The sequence below is a fragment of the Mytilus galloprovincialis genome, chromosome 5 (assembly GCF_965363235.1).
Source record: "Mytilus galloprovincialis chromosome 5, xbMytGall1.hap1.1, whole genome shotgun sequence".
Taxonomy (NCBI): domain Eukaryota; kingdom Metazoa; phylum Mollusca; class Bivalvia; order Mytilida; family Mytilidae; genus Mytilus; species Mytilus galloprovincialis.
Window position 1 is genome coordinate 99,533,261 of NC_134842.1, and position 16,773 is coordinate 99,550,033.

General features: G+C 30.4%; 1 long non-coding RNA gene across 1 annotated transcript; it reads right to left on the reverse strand.

Moving 5' to 3' along the window:
- Positions 1 to 9,454: 9,454 nt before the first annotated feature.
- On the reverse strand, positions 9,455 to 12,659 carry LOC143076872 (uncharacterized). The gene is made up of 3 exons (XR_012978817.1): positions 12,452 to 12,659; positions 11,114 to 11,181; positions 9,455 to 10,663 (listed from the first exon to the last, which is right to left on the reverse strand). It is a non-coding gene; the product is annotated as an uncharacterized LOC143076872 (long non-coding RNA).
- Between the last annotated feature and the right edge of the window lie 4,114 nt (positions 12,660 to 16,773).

Here is a 16,773-nt window from a genome sequence, read left to right on the forward strand (position 1 = left end):
TCTTAGCAAATCTCGATATTCCACTATGACAATTTGCTGAAAGTGTACTGTAACAAATAAAAATAAATGTGAATCTTGTCGTTAGATTTAGACTAACGTACTTCAATAATGTCATTGAAATGTTAATCGTGAAACTCGTGCTTAAACAATTCCCGCGGAAATGTGTGTACTCGTGGTTTACGTAGACAAACGCGCATCTGGTGCAGTCCTGGTACCTTAAATAACTATTAAGTTTTCATGGTATAACTCATGTACCGAATCAAACGAAGGGTTATTGTTTCCATTCAAGATTTCAAATTGTTAGCTGATATAGTAAGTTGCATGATTAAGCCGAATTGTATGGTCTTCCCTCTTTATGAATTGCCATGATTGCAGTTTGGTAATGTTGCTACTGTCGGTTTTGTTTAAATACTCCGACCTGACAAAATGTAAATCAATTCAAGCGAGAAACCGGAATATTTATAAGAAATTATGTTGAAACAAATATAACACACAGTTATAACAATGTAGATGTAAGGCATTCACCAGTTAGAAAAAAAAACCTGTATAATCAGTTTTACAAAACAGCCTATTGTTTATGTGCATTAACTAAGGCAACTCGGTTGCGACATTGGAAGCCTATTAAGTTGATTATTATCATGACCAAAACCGTCAAATTATAACGTCCTATTTCGCATTTTTCACGGTACGCATAACAAAATATGTCTTGCAATAAGAATGGAACTAGACGTCGAGCTTTCATCTTGTGAAAAAAAATAATCAAAAGGCCATAAACATATACTGCACTATCTAAAAACATGCGTGACATTAAATGTTCAAATACAAATCTTCAATTATTTACTTGTGCACATAGGTAGATAATAATGACTTTCATGTAGCATTTGATCTCAGTGATTTTCCAATTGATCTTTTAGAAGGTTAGACCAATTCATTTGTGATTTTGTAGTTGCGATCTACTGCCACCATAGGCATGTTGAATATATTATTCTTTGGATGATTATCGTAAAATAATGCCCGATGAAGTTTAATCTTATTGTTCTGCTTAATTGACAAAATCTTTTAGTAAAAATAGAGTATATAAAGGTTTAATGTCCTTTGTGATTTGTTATATTTCATAAAAGGAATATGATTAGAAGTTCGCTTGATCTCATTGAATCGTTAGGCAACAGATTTAATAAATAAATACTCAGTGAATTTGAATTTAATTCCAAATGTGAGGTGTATAAAACATGTAAAACTAAACTTATTTAACAGTTGAAGTCAAGATATGTTTTGTGTTCACCATAATGAATTAGTTGTGCTATACGATCTGTCGGTGTCTGAACACACATGCAACTAGAAATATCTATAACCTTTTCTGTATTCACCATAGATACACATATTCTCTTTGGTGGAAGTTTGGCTTTACCTGTAGATAAAACCCTTAATTTTCAACGGGATAACACATCCCGCTGTTAGAATGAACTTCAGAATTCGCTTGTTCAAAAAGCACCTTATCTTTTTGTACTTTACAGAGTAAATTAAAATAAAACTAAATATCATTTTCACACATTAATACATATACACAGTCCCGGTTATCTAATTTGTCAATTACACAACATCGTTTTTTTCTCTGATTTTTATTGACGTCTTTACATTTAATCGATTGGATGTTTTCTGATTAATATCTTAGACGTAGATGCATGCTTGTTTTATAGGTTGTTATAAAGGAGGGACGAAATATACCAAAGGGACAATCAAACTCATAAATCTCAAACAAACTGACAACGCAATGGCTAAAAATGAAAAAAGCAAACAGAAAAACAATAGTACAAATGACACAACATAGAAAACTAAAGAATAATCAACACGAACCCCACCAAAAACCAGGGGTGATCTCAGGTGCTCCGGGAGGGTAAGCAGATCTTGTTTCACATGTGTCACCCGTCGTGTTGCTTATGTGATTACAAATCCGGAAAATAGTATAATTCGGTAGGTAACATTCGTTAAAGTGAAGGGGATTATAGTTACGACGTAAGGAACGTAATTGATATCATTTGTGAAACGGTTATTCCATAACGGTCAACCAACTCGTGATGGCGTCCGTAAAATTTACGAAGGGATGATGTCAACGTCACCATTTGGAACTCTTGGTTTAATAGCTTCCTTGTGAGCAGTAACCCTCTATCAAGAAAATCTTAATAGGAAATACAAGCACGGGAATATCGTATCAATTGGGAGATGTATACCCCGTATGCAGGTGCTGCTGAAATGTTGCTACTTAGAAAAGGAAAGTTCACAATTGGAAAGATGAAATCATCTCTTTTGCCGTATATGTTCCTTACGTCGTAACTACAATGTATAAACTCGACCAATTCACTAACAAACGAAATTTCCTTAAAACGTCGTTAAATCCTGATAATTCTTTAAAATAAGAAGAAAGGGAATATATTTATCCACACTTGTTATCTCTATCACATCCAAGTTGTATATTTATGTCATTGAATAGGCCTGGCGCATGAATATATTTGATGGTTAACGAAATCATAAATAATTTAGAAAAAGTAACAGGATTGTAATCAAAATCTAGTTTTAAAGATAGATACAACATCAACTTGTTTTACGGATATATGTAGTCACCATATATTGACAAAATTTGATGAGCATCACAAACATACATAATAGGTTAACTTTGACAATGATTGGAATTCATCTGCCAAAAGTGTAAATACACAGATCACAGATATACAAAACAACTGACCATAAGGTTTTGATTTTGCTCTTCGCTGAAGGGCTTCACAAATTAAATTCTGAACACTAAATTTGAGCTAGCGTTTAGTTGTCTGGTTGACGATCATATGTTATTCTTCAATTAAGTTATTTTATTTCCGATATGTATTACGTCACATATAAATCTATTGTATTCTAATGAAATATTGATTGGGAAGTTTATTTTGATTTGATACCGTCACTAATTCTAAAGGTATCAATTCCCATTTCATGCTATAAAAACGTACTCGGAAGCGCAGACTTCGCAAGACATAGATAAAATATATGATTTAATTTAGTTTTTTTGTCAATTTTAACAGAATGGAGATAACAGTAGTGTATTTCAAGCTTCGACGGCGTCAAGTTGGTGATTTGTTGGTCACAAATACCCGTTTACTGGCTCCGATAACGCGTCGCCAGTACACCTCACTTGCGACCATGAGTTCGCCAATGGATGCCGTCGGAACTTATAATACAGTACAGTTATATCCTTATTGTTTGAATGAACAGAACAATTATCTAAATGGTACGGTGCATCTTCAATTTACTCGGTTTTCGAGTTACTATACCATTTCCTGCCTTTTCTTACCACTGACAAAATCAAAAGTTAGACTTGATCTTTCAGTACTATTTTTCACCTGACACTTGCGATTAAAATAATATTTAACTTAATTACATGTATATTTTGATGTCTACTATGATTTTAAAGCTTTATAGATTGATTTGTGACTTGAAACTGTTTTACTATCATCCTTTTTATATGTTGGAATGCTTGTTACAAACTATTGATAAATTCGGAAAACGAATGTGCAGGTAACATATTTAATAATGAACTTCTTTCTAATATTTATTCCACTTTGTGTATGTTGTGTAGAAGAATCATCTGTAAAAGAAAAATGAAATTAAATTAAAAGTTATATATTTCATAGATAAGAATAATTTATAACATGTATTCGTGAAGGTAGTCGATATTTCGTTACAGTATAGCATTGAAATAAACATTTATTTTTTTAGGCGTTTAATAAAAAGTAAATCAGATGGTATAATAATTAATTACTGTAGATCTTGTTTTAGGTGGTACCTAACACTACAGGGAGATAACACTGTAAAGTTAGCTAAACGTTTTAATGACATTGTGTTGTAAAAGGAATATAAAGCTTCTCAATGATCAAAATTGGTGTTTGTCAAACTGCTATATAACCAGACTGAGTGTAATTTTTCTGACAAAACGGTGGGTTAAAAATTTTTGAAATTTTTATAGTTTTGTTAAAGGATTTACTTTGACAAAATTTTATGAAAATTAAACGAGCCAAATTAATTTTAGTGAAAGTGTTGGGTACCACCTTAAATTTAGAATAAGGTATGTTATGTCTTGCACTTGAAATTAAAATTGAAATTAAGACATTAATAGAAAGCGATATACTTAAACTCAAATGAAAAGTATTAAATTTTACTTATTCTAATTACTAGTTTAGGATGCAAACTATTCAACATGTTCAACACTGTAAAATGTACACAATAAAAAGGATTATTTTCAACATTGCCTACCGATGCATATTTTTCATTTTATGTTATGTTAACTATTGTTTGTCTATTAGTGTTGTCAGTTTATTTCCGACTTATGATTTAGAATGTCCCTCTGGTACCATTCGCCTCTTTTTTACTTTAACTACTATTATATATTTATATATGTGTTAAGTAGAAAAAAAAACACAACATTATTATATGAAGGATATTATTACTTTGCTTGATACATTTAAGTAAAAATTTTACTTGACAATTGTATACGATTTTCGTTTCATTTGTATAATCAAAACTACTCATCCTTCTTAAGACCATTGATTTTCTAGCATATACATGTAAATGTATGCTTTTTTATTTTAAAGATTCGTTTTGCTCTGTCTGCTTCTCAGTTTCATATAACTATTTCCTTTTAACCTGTATATCATCCATTTGATAGGATTAGTTTTTTACTTACTGGAATGTTTTATAACTGACACTGAACCCAGGTCTTGTTACCGAGTCATCAGTCTCGAAGTGAAGAATCATTTTATTGGAAGTGGAATTAAATTCTATCCCTTCAGTCGGTCCTCCGGACAAAGTACCTAGTAACGCCGCTGCTGTAATCGCACCATCATATACCTACTCAAAATCATTTATTTTAAATATATAAGGAATGCCTGTTTTTTCTGTCTTTGACAGCGTAGATGGTTTTTTTACAGTGTGCACCACATGTTTATGTTATTTCAAATAGATATAAAAAATATTACAGTCATTTCTTAAAATTTAATTCTAAATTTCATTTTAAACCGTAGAAAACCTTGAAAAACGTTGAAGACGTCACGGTCACATGACTGAACAAATATGGTCTGATAACAGAATAACTACAGCCAATCAGAAGACGCGTTACATTCAAAATTAAATTATATAATGATATTTCAGTATCTCATTAATCAGAATGTTAAGGAACGATAACTTAACGTAAAACAGAACATTGGCATCGATTTTAAATATTTACAATAGATATGTTGCATACAATTGATGTTCATAGAGTCGACTGTCCCTTGCACTGACTATTGAGACGGTAAGTACTAAATGAACAAACTATGTTCACACTCCTTTCCAGTCCATCTGAGATCAACCTATAATTTATATGGGGACGAAGTCCCCTATTACAGTAGAAAATTCAATGATAAAAATAAATTAAGCGGATTTTTCATTGTACTAATGAACTCAAAATCGTTCATTTATTTTATGTCGCGTATTTTAATTTCCAGATCTGCGCAGAACATATAACTCTACTTCCTTTTTTGGTCTTGTTGCCGTGAGACTTTGATAAGTCTAATAAAATAAAGGAACTCAAGGAACACAATACCAATATTTCATTTGTAATCATTCCTTGTCTTGGGTATGAATAAACGTTACCTGATGCATTGCGTTTCTTTGTTTACATTAAACATGACGTCATAACTTAAATAACGTCATCAAGTAGAACCCCTTTCAACAGAACCAAAATCGGAATCGTTACGGTATTTCCGTTTCTGTTTTTTAACAAATATTTAAGTAACAAACATAAAGTTTTAACAAACTTCGTCCCCATTTACAGGTTATGCCTGCCTAATATTACATGTAATGGTGCATGCTTCTTATTTGTTGCTCTTTTGCGCATAGTTTTTTTATACTGATTGCATTTCGTTGCACCTCTTTTAGACGATGATCTTAACTACAATAACATGTTTTCTCGAAATATATTTCTTGTTGAAGGTTCTGCCTTTATTTGTATAAAACAAACTGTAAAAAAAAATGTATGCCATAAAGAAATATAACACGGTTTGCCAAATAAGTATTCTATCAAAGTCTACGATTTTCAAAGCAATATAGGGTAAAAATATCACTAGCAAGGCAATCTCTAAATTCGATTTTTTTCAGTATTTATAAGTACCGTAACGAAGTCAGAAAGTCCTTCCTCATATCTTTCCTCGGTGTGAAAGAAAGTAAAGTTCAGCATTATTTTAAAACCATCATTAACTAAGATGTTGTAATTACAATCATGGTCATTGCAGTAGTTTGAAGGATAATTCTGTGTTGTGAAAGTTCCAGATGGTTCGTTGAATATTCCACCACATGTAACTGTCAAAGTAAATAATACAGATGTGTGTTACACAGGTAAATTTCACTCACATCAATTTCACGTGAATTTAAATTCGTGTGAATCTACTGTGAAATTTACATCAATTTCACCTCAAACGAGCTTATACGTGAAATTCACGTGAAATCTCTTTTTGAGAGTTTCACAATCTCATGTGAAACTCGCGTGAAATTCACATTTCAAAAAATATCGTAATTTTCAAATTGAATTAAAATCATGACCAATATCATTTTTTTTTCTGTAAATTTCACGTGAAATTCATGTGAAAAAACCACATGAGATTCGTGTGAATCTCAATTCACGTAAAATTCACATGAAAATTTTCAAGTGAGTTTGATGTATAAGCTCGTTTGACATGTTTGAGGTGAATCTCACGTGAAATTTTTCATGTTAATTTCACGTGAGATTCATGTGAAATTCATTTGAGCAAATTTTGCCTGTGTAGTAGAAGGCTAGTTTCATTGGACTATTTTTTTCAAATTAGTGAAGCTTTGGATCAATTTAAGAATCTTTTAGTATTCTTTATGAATTTCATTTGACATATTTCCCGTTTCAATTCTCTTTTGCAATATCAATAATCAGTATACAACAAAGCAATATGAAGAAGAATGACATGGCAACAATTTTTAATCGATATTCAACGGATTGTTTTTAAGAATAAATTTAGATTCTTACAAAGTGAATTTAAATAGCATTTTATTAAACAAGATTGACATATACAGTGGTAATTTACCTACTACTAATAATCACAAAATTAACTTTGTGTTACGTGTATTTAAAATTTCGAAAGGTTTTTTATTTTAACTGTTTTTTTTTTTTACTTCGTTGCATCAGTATCCAACCAACAGTTTTTTTTTTATCACCTTTGAAGCAAGTACATTATGAACCGTATCTGTGCAGTTATATTCTTGTGATTAAATACGCCTTTTCCGTATCAATGCCAACATTTGAATACCACCAATTGAACATTTGTAGCACGTTGGACATGTTAATTCGTTGTTCCCACTGTAACACTTTATCTGAGAAAATTGGTACGCGGGTATGTTAATGCTGTATTTTCGAAAAAATGAAAAAATGATACTTAAATTTCGACTTTTAATAAAAAGACTTTTTGACTCATTTATAGTGTATTTTGTTATATTTTTTAGTTTTGCTAGTAGGTTGACAATATAAATTTTCGTTTTCAAAAATAACATTCTCAAATTATCACGTGGTTATCACGTGACACTCAAAATCTATTTATAAACGTGAAAACAGTAAACTCAAAAGTGCTAGCGTGTAGACAGTCTTGTTTTTCTAAATATTGTTATCTGTGGATAGCTTATATACCAAAGTATTAGAAAAGTGCTACTCGCCTCCTTTGAATAAAAAGATTAAATACATAAACGGAGATTTTCGACTGAATTGTGCCAAAAATACTTTGACCTTCAGATATTACAACGTCTAACACTTAAACGGTATTAACAACATGAACCGAGTAGCAGTTTTCGAAAAATATTAATATTCAGCTTTCTGTACGTTAACTTGACCCAAAAATTCATCATTTCTACACGCTAGCACTTTTGAGTCAAAGTTAACGTGTTTCACAATTTTTTGTGTCCGACATTCTTTACAAACGCACAAGTGACTTTCAAAGGGAAGTAATTCTGTAAACAGAAATAAAAATTTCAGTCATCGGGAAATTATTGCTGATCTTTATTTAAATGTACTTTTTGTTGCATCTTCTCCATAACCAAATATTTAATAAAGGAAACAAACTATTTAAATATATATATATTTTACTCGGAGAATAGATCAGAATGATTATAATTACACATCGGCTTGGGGTATGAAGCCCCTTTTCTTTCTGTTTGGTATTTTTTGGCAAAAAAATTATGTATTGAATTTTTCTACGGACACTGTAGCTTTATCTACCAATAAAACATGACCTCCGTGTATTCGCACAACAGTGTGTGAAGTGTCGTTAAACACCATTCAATCAATCAGATAGCTCTTTGCATTCTATTTTGTCAGGTGAGGTGCCTCTCATGTTTGGGTTTTGCCACTTGTAACAGTGTAAACTTTTAGAGTGTACAATAAAATCATGAATCTTGCTCATTCTTCATAAATCATACAGACCCATACACTGTACATTATTCAGTCGTTGGTCACAGTGGCAATCACACCATATATAAATGACAGCTTGAAATATATATTCAATGTCCTGCTTTTTCTCTCTCTCAATAAATTTAATTACCACATGCTGATAGAAAACATACTTTAAGAAAAATAGATGATGATTTCATAACAAAAAAACTTATGGTGCCATGGTCAGTAAGTATGGGACTATTAAATCAATTTATACCAAATATGATAGTGCAAGAGCTAATGGAAATTTAATTATATTTTAAATCCTGCAACATTTTTTTCACACATACCCTTTATACACCATGTACACATTCAATGAATATTCTGTGTCTCATTCAAGCATACTTTAAACTCCAAAATATGTATTTATTCTATGTATGTATATATGTACCATTATCTCTGTAACTTATAAATTTGCAGAATATTTTCTTTTACAGCTAATTTCCTACAGCTTGTAGAGTAAAACTTTGGTTGACTTGCTTGTCTTGTTTGTATAAATATTTACCCAGGCTTAAAGCTTAAAGCACTTAAGATTGTCATCTTCAAACAATAAATATAGGCAAACTTAAACCTGTAAATATTATAGTGAAATTCAATTGGATGTTATCTAAATTATTATTGTACAATATACAAACAAAGCAAGCAAGGTAACCTAAGTCTTGCTCTACATGCTTTAGGAAATTAGCTGTAATCTCTTTTTAAGGTACAGGAAACAGAAATATAGGTATATATAGGGTGTAAAGTTTATTTAAAGAATATATAATAATAATTTTGCAGGGTAAAGAAAAGATGCTTTTTGAATAAAAATAATAGAGAAAAATTCTCATAGCAACTAATTGACAACCCCCTCACCCCCCAGTTCAGATCCCAATTAATGAATCTGTGGCCTAAATCTGTATAAATTAGAAAAATCATGAACTTGGACAACTGTTTTGATTATCTATATTTTATTAATATCAATATAATATATTATCTTTTATAATTGCAATGCTAACCATCAATGAGGTGTTTATTTTTAAGGATAAAACAGCATAAAACTAGCAGACATCAGTTTAAATCATGTTGAACTGAATAAGAAAAGTTATTATAATATTTATCATCAGTTAAAGCTTCATGAAATTAGATAATTGAATTAATATTGATAATTGCTCCTCAATAAGCATTATTTGGTACTTTCTGAAAAGGGGGTGTGAATGTTTTTGTAAGGGAATATATGATCAGTGTCTGAAAACCTTAAAGTTTTTCATTTAACCCAAGTAATTTAAAATATACATTCACTGATTGATTGATTTGAAATTGTGTATTAAATGCAGCTAACATGACTTATTTTACTTCATGTGGTATGTTTTTCAATGTGTCACAACTTACCATCATAACCAAATAACATAGATTTTTTTTGTTTTTGTTATAAACATGTTTCACAATCATTGAAATTAGGGAATGAGTGTTCCTATTGATGAATCTATATGCTAATTTGTATGTGAAAACATTTCATCATTCCTAACACTTTTGCTTTTGTTTCACATTATTATTAATAAACACTATTAATGATTTTGATTTTAATATTCCATGGAGCACAGCTAAATATAATTTATCCACTGAATGAAATCACAATTTGTACACAGTGACACATTTATGAAGTAAAAGTTCTGTGAAACATCCTCTCCTCAGTGATCATAATTAGGACACAATATCACATATGTATTCCACTTTCTTATAAATTTTTCCTTTGTTTGATCATGAACTAACACATGTTCCAGAATCATTGCAGTTAGTTATTCATTCATTTCAACATATTTCCTTTTGCTGAACCTGCTTTTTCATACAGTAAATTTTTTCTCACTTTTTTTTAATACAGTCAATTAACTTCTAATTTGTATTCCTTTTAGCACAGTTAAAACAGTCTTGATTCCATTAATTTTGTCACACATATGTATAAGTAAAGAGTTGTCTTTTCAGGAAAATGAATTTTCTCTTTATATCTCATGTACAGAAATCTGATATGAAAATAATATCCTTGTTTGGGTATCATTTGTTGATCTTCCTTAGAATGAAAAGTGCAGTCCTTGTGTCTTATTCATTTTATCAATTGTGCTATTGTATTGGAAGTAGCCATTGTTTTTCATTCATCTTAAAATCCTGCAAAAAAAATGATATTATTATACACAATATAATTAATTTATAAGCCCCATTGCTATATATATGCATAATATCTATTACTTCAATCATTGAACTTGATTTATATAATAATATGCTCTTAATGTGCCCTGTTATTAATATTTTGAACATAACAATTATCTTATTTATATTCTTATTCTGATACAAAAAGAGAACTTCAATATAATCAAATTTTAGTAAGCTTAATAGCTATAGTCCTTAGTATCAGCAGTGGTTGGTAAAACTAATAGTAAACTTACATGTTTGTAATAAAATAATTGCCATGCTTGTTTACTTTCTTAACACATAAATATAATAGACAGAGTAATCTAAACTCATAAGCAATTAATCTTAAAATAGCTTTCATATCACTTCATGTGACTAAAAAATATTAAAGTGTCAGTAACAATAATATAATATTTGAATGCTTACATCAAAATGCAGACTTCCTACATGTCAACTCACTTGGAAGCAGTAAAAAAAACCAGTGAATACAAATTCTGCAAAAGACAAATATAAAATTGCATAGTCAAAACTTTAAAGCAATAAACACACCAAAAGTTTTTTGTTAAACATGTAGGAAATAGGCAATAAAGGAGATACTTAAAAAAAACTGTTAGGTATTTAATCTGTATGATATTGAAATATTTACATCAAATTGAATGTAGATTGACACCTTTTAAAGTCACTTATTTGGATTAGCAAATCCTACAAGTAATCAAGTCTTTATGTCAATTGAATGAAAGTGGTGATCAATTTAAAATGTTCATGACTATTACTAAAAATTAAATTGGATAATATATTAACTGAGATGAGCAAATTCTCTCATTTTGTAAAATCTCAGTAGCCTGATAACTGAAATATAACTTTAATAATAGTACATTTTATTTGTTTGAACATGCATTTATGAGGGGGAGGACAGGGGTAAGGGAGACAGGGAGAAAGGGGGTAGGAGAAAGGAGAAATTGGGTGGGAGAAAGGAGAAAGGGGGTAGGAGAAAGGAGAGGAAGGCTGGGAGAAAGGAGAAAAAATAAAATATCTCTCCTTTTAAAAATTTTTCTAATATTTCAAGAAAAAATATCTCAAAAGGAGATGTTTTATTCTAATGGGAGAAAGGAGAACGGGGGTAGGAGAAAGGAGAAGGGTACCCCCTGTCCTGCCCCTCATTTATAAATTCTGGTATTTTTTGTAAACTTAGAAATGACAATGGATATATAAATACTATTTGTGAAACAAATCCATGTTTTATTTTAATAAAATTTATGCTTAAATCACAATGAAAAAAAATAATTCTGAATTGAAACAATGTCATTCTCTGTTTAAAATGTAAAAACACCAACACTGTTCATTTGCGTAGGTGGTGTATAAAAGTATAAACAAAAAATGACTAAGCTTAAGGATAGGTAGACTGGGTATGATAATATAGGGGGTGCACCCCTTAATTTACTACCAAAGTAAAAATGAATAGTTTTAATTTATTGCATACACTAAACCAAGGGGGAATTAAGGGGGGGGGGGTTGTAATTATTATGTAACAGTTAGCTTGGGAAAAATCAAGTCTAATAAAACTAATATTAAAACAATCTTTCTCCGAGCATTGTTTCCATTTAGCCAACTTTATTGATTCGTTGATTGATTCATAGGTCAACGGTTTTCGTCGTCGATTATCCAAATAAATGACGAATTATAAATGTTTTGATTCACTTCAACAAATTCAATAAGAAGAAATGGGTACCGGTGATAAAGAGTTACAATTTACAACGTATTTACCTCAAAATGTATGCTAAATCCACCTTTCCATTGTGATTTCCATGTGCCGACTTCTGTGACAAAGTGCTCAACAGCTGATAATAATGACTGTGACGTGACAAGCTAAACATTGACGTTGATGAATCTTAGTTTTTGGCGATTTTCTTACTTAAAACTGTAAGTGTTCAAGGGAACAATGATCATGTATGAAGATATTGTTAATGTCGCAATGCCGTTGTCGAAAAACAAGTTGATAAATCTTTGACCTCGGTGAAGCCAAAAAATCACCACTCTATAGCAAATTCTCCCAACGTCCGATTTAGCCAATCAAAATTCGTATAGTTTCGAAAATGACGTAATAGATGAGATTTCGATGCAATCACCAAAAATTGTAAAAAATTATTTGAAACCGCATTAACCTACCCGCGTATGTTTATTATCATCGAAATGAAATCAATCAACAGTAACATGTGTATTAGGTTTACATACCATTGCATGGTTGATAACATCTATGACTTTTGCGACAACAAGGACCTGTGTCTACTTCATCGTCAACATACGTTTGTTTACACCTACCACCTCCAGCTGTGCATTGTTGTGTATCTAGATATGTAAATGATATATATAATATGTTTCATTATTTCGTAATGTATATTAAAAAAAGTGTTTCGGAAAAACAAAAAAATTGTTTAACTAAAGTATTTGCATTTGCACCGAGTCGAAATCCATGCTGGTAAAATGCCGTAAATTTATCATTTGCTCGAAATCTCTTTTTTCTTATTGCGCTATCAAATATATCATTTGTTTAGAATGTAAATTCTTCCATGTAAATTTGACCTGAAGCCAATTTTGATGTTGTTTTTGTCATCTAGCACGTGTGTCACTATAACACAATGTGACTGTTGTAGTCGTATGTTTTACCTGTTTATCTATTACGTCTTTTGCCATTTCCATAGGGGTTAATTTTCCTTTAGGAATTTGAACCATTTGACCTATATTTTTCTCATTATTTAATGGTTGACGTTATAGCATTTAATACGTGTAACAATATTTTACAGAAGTAATTTGAGTTTATAAAATTTAAAAAGGATGTATATTAAAAATTAAAACTCTATTACTGACTGTTTAGGATTGTAAAACTCAAGTAAGTCCGACAAGTTATCATCAGTTGTTGAAACAAAAGATAAAACTGAACAAATAAGATATAAAAAAATATTATGTATCTTTAAGTGGTCCTTTATAATGAAAACCCGACTGTAATCAACTCCAAAAGAAAATCATACATTTCTTTTAACATATTTTCCGTTTCCAAAAGAATATCATACATTTCTTTCAACTTATTCACCGTTTTCATTCTCAATTGCAATATTAATAACCAGTATAAAACAAAGCAATATGAAGAATTGTATTTCTGTGTTTAGAAATATTGCCAATGGCATTACACCAAATTTTTATCGATTTTCAACGGATTGTTTTTAAGAATAAATTTAGATTTTTACAAAGTAAACTTAAATAGCATTTTCTTAGACACTTTTGACATATACAGCGGTGATATACTTACTACTTATAATCACAAATGTATCTAATGTGTTACGTGTATTTAAAATTTCTATGATTTTTTGTTTTAGCTGGTTTTGTTTTTGTTTTACTTCGTTACATCAGTATCTAACCAACAATTTGTTTTATCTTACCGTTGAATCAAGTACACAATGAACAATACATGTATGTGTGCTGTTATATTCTTGCGGTTAAGTTACGCCTTTTCCATATTAATGCCAACTTCTGAATATCACCTATTGAACAATTGCAATACGTTGAACATATTAATTCGTTGTTCTTATTGTTACGCTTTATCTAAGAAAATTAGTTTGTTTTTTTATCAACGAAATGAAATCAATCAACAGTAACATGTGTATGCAGTTTACATACCATCGCATGGTTGACAACATCTATAACTATTGCGACAACATGGACCTGTGTCTACGTCATTGCCAACACACGTTTGTTTACACATACCACCTCCAGCTTTGCATTGGCGTGTATCTAGATATGCAAATGATATATATATTATTCTTATTATTTCGTAATTTTACATGTTTTGATTAAAAAGGGTGTTTAGGAAAAACAAAAAAAATAGATTTTCTAAAGTATTTTCATAAGCACTGAGTCACAAGTTTTAATCTTGTTAAACAATGTTAAAAGATCAGGATGATCTTCAATCAGTAAATAAAATAATTTGTAATTATAACATTTATTACATAACAATTTATAGAATTCATAACATACATATACATGAAATACATGTATGGGGAGGTAGTTTTTAGTATTTAGACATTTGAGTGGTCATGGTACAAATACAATAAATTTCAATCAAACAGTTGTAAATCTCTCCCAACAAAGAAAGGTCACTTAAATTAACCAGATTTTTTTCTTTCACACACCTCTTAAAAATAGCATCAATTTTGTTGCTATGTTAGATGGGTAGCAGTTTATTTTTTTAATTAAAAGACAGTTTCTGAATTTCATATCCATGCACAACTGATGTACACTGTTATACAGAATAAACACCTCACTTAATTTAAATATTTTTTTCAAAAGGGATAGAAGGTACCTTTGTATCTATTTTATTTGTTTGTTTACATTTTATAAAAAGGAAAGTTCGATGAGGGGCATTTGATATAATACATGTCATGCATGTTGTTGTCAGAAGGGGTAACCCAAATATGCAAAACTTGAAGAAAATGATTTAAAACTTTGACTCTTTGATATGATTATACATGTAATGAACATACATGTAAACATGTAAAAATTTATTGTACATGTAACTGATATGTTTTTCTTAAATAAATTATTTTTTTCAATTGTTAATTGGTAGCTTATCCATGCTGTAGAAAAACATGTAGTTCATTACATGTACATGTATGTCTATATGATTTTTTTGTAAAAAAAAACCCAATCATATGTACAAAACATGTACATTTTATACCTAGTTATTTTTTTTAGAATAAATGCAAGTAACTGTTACTATAGATTTTATTGTATTATATTACATGTATTATGGCATGTATGGTCTGGAATATAGTTTGGAAATGAGTGAGGTTTTGGCAATTAAAAGATCATTAGGCTATACCCCATTTACAGGCTAAGTCATTGTAGATCATATACATGTACATGAACATTTTATTCACATTTTGCCAATTTACCTTTCTTTGTGTGTGATCATGGTTATGGTCCACCCCCCATAAAATTTTAAGAGGTACATGTAGTAACTTGTACTTGTTTTGAGATGAAACATAGAAAATGTAGGAGTTGGGTAATGATTTACAGTGTATAAAACATTTGTTTTAGTTCACCGAAGGTAACGATAAGTTACATCATTATTATTAGACATTTTACACCATGGTCTAGGGATCTTTCTGTTTTGATCATGCCTGGATACTCCTGTTATTGCTCTCTCTTTTCAGTGTATAGAGGGTGCATACAGCATGTACACTGTTTTTTCTGCTTTATTCCAATAAACAGGACACTTAGCCACACAGTCAAAAGAAAGTCAAGTAAAAAGCCACACATACAAAAATGTCCTTAGAAGTTATCAAGTTATGTCATGCTTCATTGCTTGATCATGCAGTCATGGATATTGACGATGCTATTTTCTATGTTATCTTGGTACTTCTTTACAAAGTATGAGTTGCAGTCTTATTGTCTGACTAGCTGATGTTCGTTGGGATGTCTTTGATCATGATACAGTCCTGATCAATTGAAAACTACAACAACAGGAATTCTCAAGCTTCTTTACCTGCATAGGACTCGGTAGCATGGTATACACATCAACAAGGCAACATGACATGCCACTGGCACTGGAAAATTTGTGAAAGGACTTGCCTTTGTCTAAATATGTTCTAAAAAAATATTTCCACATCATGCACATTATCTACTTAAAGGAGATATGGATTCCCGTTACAGTAAAAACGGGATAAAACTGTGTTATATCTAATTAAACACAGCAGATGCAAAATCTTTGCAAACAGGAAATGAGTAATTGTAAACATTGCAGTTCAGGAGTGAATTAAGAAAATATAGTCTTTATACTATTTATTCCTTTTAATTAAATATGAACCACTCTGTATTATCATAAACAGATAGAAAATGGCACAGGTATGTTTAATTCTATTAAAATAACGATTTTGGATGTTTTTAAGTTACATGGCAAATGTTGTTATGTAAGAGAAAGAAATGTTTCTTGAAAGGTGTTATCTCCCTTAGACCATTTTGAATAAAAAAAGAAATCAAATTTACTCAAAATCAAGACTAGGCTACATATTTTATGTTTTGATATTTTTTTA